The sequence below is a fragment of the Quercus suber genome, unplaced genomic scaffold (assembly GCF_002906115.3).
Source record: "Quercus suber isolate HL8 unplaced genomic scaffold, Cork oak 2.0 scaffold_18, whole genome shotgun sequence".
Classification (NCBI taxonomy): Eukaryota; Viridiplantae; Streptophyta; class Magnoliopsida; order Fagales; family Fagaceae; genus Quercus; species Quercus suber.
This window is the reverse complement of record NW_027069483.1, coordinates 769,026-776,653: the sequence shown is the minus strand read 5'-3', so window position 1 is coordinate 776,653 and position 7,628 is coordinate 769,026.

The following is a 7,628-nucleotide window of genomic DNA, read 5'->3' as shown; positions in this document are numbered from 1 at the left end:
TACACTTTTAGATAATTCAGTTCCATATCTGGAAATGCTTCACCTTGGAGAATAGGGTCCTCTCCATTTCAAATGATGTGGCACTGTAAGATTAAACGGGTTCATTTCATATAGAATTTGCTGCTTGGTCTTTTGTCTTATTCAATTGTTTAAGAATTTCACTTTGATGTCATAACCAGCTAGCTGGGTTTCGGTATCATATGTTTTCTTGTATATATTTTAAATCTCCAGTATGGAACGGCAATATTGAGGTGTTGCTAGTTTCAATCCATGCCTTATGCCCTTATGCTGCCCTTGACGGTCTAGAGTATGGTGCAAAATGCGATTCTGAGTTCTTTGGTAGAAGGGTATTTATGATGGAGGTTGTTTTTTTGTTTTTTTGTTCTTTTAGTTAGTTGATGTAGTCGTGTCTGTGGATACCGGGTGGCATGTCTTCTTCCTCTTATATTATATACTTTATTATAGCTTGTTTTTCGAGGAGTCAGCTGAGCTGAAAATGTATTGAAGATAAAATGGCCAGCTGACAATGGCAGTCTTTGATGATTCACACAGTCAGTAACGACAAAATCTAGGTTCCTTTCCCATATTCCACACCTTCATCACTTGCCACTTGCCACCATGGTTCATCCTACCCTTTATCCATTGATCTTTCAATGATTAATTGAGAACCCACCCCCCCCATCTTCTTGGGGCGGTTTCTCAAAAGAAAAAAATTGAGAACCTAACGGAAAAGGGTCATCTCCATTCCGAACCTTATCTATTTCATCCATTTAATAGTTTAGATTTTATTTTCTAGATCTTACAATATATAGACTACTACATCATTTAAACTTTTAAAAGATGTGGTAGTATGTACACCTCTAGATTTATCAAAAAAAAAAAATGTACACCTTTAGATTTGTAAAAAAAAAAAATATCAACCTCAAAATTGACTAAATGGACTGGATTTAAAGTGGAGAGGATCCCATGGCTCATTTTATCATAATATGTTTTCAATTTATTTAGAGCATATTTAATCTATATAGTAGTATAAATTTTTTAAGTTTTATTTCTATTTTTAAGTACAATCCAAATAATAACCATGGCTCATTCTTTCTCAAAAAATAATAATAATAATAACCATCCTTTTTACCAAAAAAAAAAAATAATAATAATAATAACAACCATCCTGATTCGGAAATTGTCATTAATTCCTTAAGAGGTGAGGATGGATCTTTGCTTCGTTGGCCATCCAATTGCGGATGCTGAGGATCCTTAAATATTGCAGGAATTGAACCCGCCTCTTCTCCTTGGCAAAGAGAAATTTATTATTCAACTATATATGCTTGTTCTTGATACACAATGGATGGGTCATATTTGTTCAAAGTTAGATCAAATACTCGTTTGTTTTTTTAGAGTAATTTCAAAAATTTTATTTTCATTTAATAAAAAATGAATTTATATATTTTTATGAATTATTAATAATATTAATTAGAATAATATTAGATTTGAATTGCATACAATTAAAATATTATTCAACTAGAAATACAATATTTCTAATATCAATACTATAAATTGTTAACAATAACTATACTATTAAATTTTAATATATAAATTTAAAATTTTAATCATTCAATTTTAATAATAATAATAATAAAATTAATATTGTTATTATCAAATAAAAAATATTATTATCAAAATAGTATTATAAATATTATATAAAATTTATAAATAATAATATATTATAAATATAAATTAATATTATAATAAAATTATTTAATTAATATTTTTTATTTTCATTTTAAAATATTTAAATATAAGAAGTTTGTTTGACCCCTCCCTTTCATTTTTTTTTTCTTCTTTATTTGCATTTTGGGGGGCTTATATTTCATTTTAACGTGTCTCACAAACTGAAAATGAAAGAAATAGGAAGGGGTCATTTCATTTTTGGATCTAAACAAATAGGTTCAAGAGATGAGAGAATTAAGGATACCCACCAAAAAGACTAATCCAATCCATAATGATTTACCAAAAAGTACAATATTTTTCCTATCAAAAAAAAAAAACAACATTTTTGTTATTTGACCAATCATTAGGTGAAGCAAATACAACAGTTACACTAATCAGTAAGATTGATGAAGTAACCATTATTGCAAAAACATCCGATTGGAAAGCAATAGTCATACTATTAATGCTCCAATCTATCCAAAAAAAAAAAAAAAAAAAACCTATATACCATTTGATTTCTTTATTAGTGTCAACCGAAAAATTGTATTAGCCAAAATTCTAATAAAATGTATCATAAAGGGATTTTACCACAAATCTAATGAGGTTGTATGATTTATTAGCGCATTTTACCACTTTATTATATTAAGGCATGAGATCAAAGCACGAAATCAATAAAATCATCAAGAATTAACTAGTTTGAGAAAAAAAAAATGTTAGTTTTACAATTTTGCTTCTTTGATAAAACAAACTCAAATTTAATAAAATATAAAAGGCCCATTTTTCTATTAGGTACCAAAATAATACATGTACAGACCCAAGTCTTCCTATAAGCGTGAGACAAGAATACTATTAGACCTTGAATAATTCCAACTTTCCAAGATTGCAGTAGAAACAAAACCAAGTATTGAGGGGCTTACCTGAAATTCCAACGCACAGCCGCAGAGAAGAAAATAAAATAAATTGTGTGGTGCCGCAAAAAAAGGGGAAACCTCTTGTTTATATATATGTGAGCTCAAGTATAAAAGGCTAAGATTTTAAAGCTTATCAAATCCCATATATTTAGTTATGCTATCTCTTTTGGGCCTATCCCATAATAGTTATCTTATTTCAATATCTTAGAACCAAATCAATTAAAATTCATTTAATTATGGGCCTCCTCTTTTATTTATGTGCATATGAAATAAATTAGTGATAAAACTATGGGGTGTTACCTCCTTCCCCCCTTAAAAAAAATTTCTTCCTCGAAATAGTACACTCACGGTTTTGGGAAAGCCTACATAAAGCTCTAGATACTAATCTTAGCTTTAGTAAGCTTTCCACCCACAAACAGATGGACAATCAGAAATGACTATTCGGACTTTGGAGGATATGTTAAGGGCTTGTATATTGGATTTCAAGGGTAGTTAGGCAAAATACTTGTCTTTAGTGGAATTTGCCTATAATAATAGTTACCTAAAAGCTTCTAACCTCACTCACATTCGTCGGTCTTGCCCAATCAACCACGGCTTCAATCTTACTATGGTCCATAAAAATCCCTGCCCCAGATATCCCATGCCCAAGAAACACCACTTGGTCAAGCCAAAACTCATACTTCTTAAACTTTGCATCTAGCTTCTTCTCCCTCAAAAATTGTAAAACAATTCTCAAGTGCTCCTTATGTTCTTCATATTTTTGAAGAAGATTAGAATGTCATCAATAAAAACAATAACAAAGCGGTCCAAGTACTCATGAAACACCCTATTCATCAAGTCCATGAATGCAACTAGAGCATTGGTCAATCCAAAAGGCATTACCAAAAACTCATAGTGCCCATACCTTGTCCTGAATGTTGTCCTAGATATGTCTTCACCCTTGATTTTCAATTGGTGATGCCAGAATGAAGATCAATCTTAGAGAAGACTTGTGCCCCTTGCAATTGATCAAATAGTTCATCAATATGATAGAGAGGGTATTTGTTTCTTGCTATAACCTAGTTTAACTCACAATAGTCAATACATAACCTCATAGTCTCATCATTCTTTTTCACAAATAACATTGGTGCACCCCAAGGTGATGCACTTGGTCTGATAAACCCTTTATCAAGGAGCTCTTATAATTGTTCCTTGAGTTCCTTAAGTTCAGTTGGTGCCATCGGATATAGTGCTTTCGATATGGGAGCAATTTCGAGGAGTAAGTCAATGGAGAATTCATAACTGATGATTAACTGTATCACAAATATATAATCGCATTCCTTCACTTGACGAGTTAGATGACTAGGATCTTGTATTTGGCCACCATACATGACCCCATTCCATTGATGCCATATCATCCATACTTGTGAAGGGAATATACTCAAAATTCTTAAATATGTGAATAGAGAAAAAATATGCGCCAAAGAAAACAATCACACAAGACAATATTTACGTGTTTTGGAAATTTGCCTACATTTACGGAATTACAGAGATTTCAGTATTTACAAAGAAAAATACAAGATGCGACAGTGCAGTTGTGGACTCAAAAGCCTTCATAAAGCATCATCAATGTAGCTTCCAAAACTTCTTCCACATTATCCCGCTATATCTTCCAGTAGTGGACTACACCCAATTATCCTCCCTTACTAACATGATAGTCAGACTTTACAAAGTAGAAACCATGTTTAATATGGAGCCAAAACAACAAATCTGATGGAAAGTTATTGCTCAAAGGTTAACCGTTCAAGAACTAGTGAATTGACCTTATCTCTCATAAGATTAATAAAACTTACTACCATTGAAGTCAAATAATTTTACCAAACATGCACTTTCTTAGTCATCAACTTTGAGATGAAATATTCTTTAAACTACTCCGTTGATCTTAATGTCACATTCTTCTTCGATGGCTACTACCTCTCACAATAAAAATATGCATTTGACCTTATATTCAAAGCTAGCCTCATTGATAACAAGACTAGCCCATTAGAGATCAATGCAAAGCTCACTACCACTAATTGTTACACCCCAAACCCCAAAGGGTCCAAAGTATGAGAAAGACGTCTCAAAGTACTTGTAGATTTTTCCTTTTTGACAATTCAATCCACAAAAATTATATCAAGTGCCAACATCAATAATTATCATAATAATTTCATTGAATATACTCTCAAAGTAAGTCAGAGCTCTAAGCAATAATTACAAAAACCATTGGCTACAAAAGAATAGAGATCTAAATAAATAATTACATATCATCAGCTTGTCCTATCAGTGGGAATAACGTCACAACCACTATAATATACAAAAGAATGGGTCAAGCCTATTATAAGATGTATACCATCTAATGTACCTATTACAAAAGTTCAGCCTCCATCAGTAGTTAGTCTAACTACTTTTAGCCACCAAAAAGCTGTCTCAAAAGATTGTTGCTTATTCTGAAAAGTTTATAAAATAATGGGATGAGACAGAGCCAGTAAGTAGCATATTTAATGGTGCGGGGGAAATGCAAGTTTCATCTTCAATAATAATAATATGACAAGAACGATTTAATAATGAATTACAAGATTCTCAAAGTAAATACTTTGAAATTATATACTATAATCTATGAGCACTAACAATATAATTTCCAAAGCCATAAAATCTAACATACGGTAATTTATCACAAATATACCACACTACCACATAGACCAGTCAGGGGATCCACTCATTCACAACTGGTATGATATTGTCCTCTCTGGTATGCAGACTCTTGGCTCCATGGACAGTAGCCTCACCCATACCCTCAAGGTTTTTCTCTCCCTTCATGGGCAGCAGAGAGAGCGCATCAAATAGAATCTCTCTTGCATGTGATCTCTTGGCTCCATGGGCAACAGCCTCAGCCACACACAATCAAGGAACCTTTTCCCCCCATGGGCAGCAGGAAAGAGCGCGTCATCCAAAGTAAAAGGACACTGATCTGGATTTGATTCCGTTGTCACGAAGACTAGGAAAACCAAATCGGGTAATCACCGGAAAAATCACACATGGCATGGTGTTAAACCACTTAAACTCACATGTTACATTACTTTGAAACACATAATTCATATCCAGGTAGTTTCAGAAAACCTTAAATAATCTAACTTCTACAAAGTTTGTAAGATTTTCAAGAGATTTTCTATCAATTTCCCACATAATAAGATAAGATAAGCATCTTTAAATTTTCTACTATACCATAAAATCTATGATTTTCCTATTAAAGATTAAATAAAAGATGCTTATTTTTCCATATTAACAATTCATGCATTTCCCCAAATGTAATACTAAATATGATGCATTTTCATATATGATTATATATATATATATATATATTAAGGTTACGACACAATAGTTTTTAGGAAAATATAGTTTCCATAGGTAGTTTTCAAAAACAACATTTATACAACATAATTATTTTTCAAAAATTCCATAAACTACTTACCTTGCAACAGTAAAATCCTAATTCTTCAAGCTCTAAGGAGATTAATTAGAACCTAAATAATGTCAAGTAAACCTATCACAATAAGCATAGAGCTTGAAATTGTATCTAGCTACAAATTAGGAATTGCCAAATCTATATCTATATATATCTAAAAACTGAAGCGTAGCATTTATTGTTGCTACGCTCCAGTTGAGCCACATCATCGCCATGTCACAAAGTTTTTATTTTCCTTTTTCTTTTTTCTTTTTTTTTGGGTTTCCACTTCATATATTCTCTTTAATCAATCCCATTATCTCTCTCAACTCATCATCTTCCCATCAAACAAACCGCTAATGTTTATACTATTAATGAATTTCTTATTGAACCCAAATTCCCTTAAATTTAGCAATCAATCATTCTCTCTCTTTGATTTATCATCTCCTTATCAAAAAAACGGCTTCTTTCCCCCATCAAAACATTCAATTGCCTCCCTTTGGATTTAAAACCCACTGATTTAATTTTTTTATATATAGGTTTTGAATTGCTTACTTTCCACCCCATCAATCACCAAATTACAACTAGAATTAGAAGGTCCATTTGAGGTCAGTTTTTCTTTCTCTTCCCTTGAACTTCTTTCTTCATTTTCCCTTCCAACTACAACACATGTGGGCACACACACACACACCCACATTTTATATTTATATTTGTTCTCTTTTATCTCTCTTAAAACAATAAGTATAGTATTTGTGCTGGAATTTTTTTTAATTATCACTACATATTTGATATCTTTTAATCTCTCTTTTATTATCACTAAAAATTAGAAATTGTGTTTGGCTTCATTTTGCTAGGTCCTTTTCATGATCATTGGTTTATATGTTGTGAGTTGGGTTAAAGTGGCAGAACTAGGAGAGATCAAACAAGATACAGTTGCACCATGAATATTTTAGAAAGCAAGAGTATATTATACAAAACAAATATGGACATATGTAAACAATTATACTGTGATTACGTTTGCTTTCCCCTACCCTTTTATGCTATTTATTGATTGATTAAGATCAACTACACATTTTTATTTTTTGCAGAAACGATCAACTACACATTTAGCTTCCTTAGTTGTTCACATTTTTTAAATTGTATGGAAAGGAATAATAGAAATCCATATATGTTTTGGGAGAAATTTTTTTGTAATAGTTGATTCTCATACATGAGTTTAGTGATTATCAAAATAGAAACTATTATAATTTTGTTTAATAGTTCTTATGTGAAAATGGAAACAAAGTTTGGATAAATTGCTCAGTAATTTCTCCAAAAATGCAAAATAATGTTAGCTTTCATATGAAACCAACAAGATTCATTTTCATGTTCTAATAGAAATTATACATTTTCCAGTTTTTATATTGTGTTGTGTTTTGATACATATCTCACACTATTCTAACGTATTACAAAATGTTTTGTTATATATAATAATTGAAAGTAAAATGCAACATGTTTCTTTGCTAAAAAAAAAAAAACACACCACACACACACAACATCAAGATAAA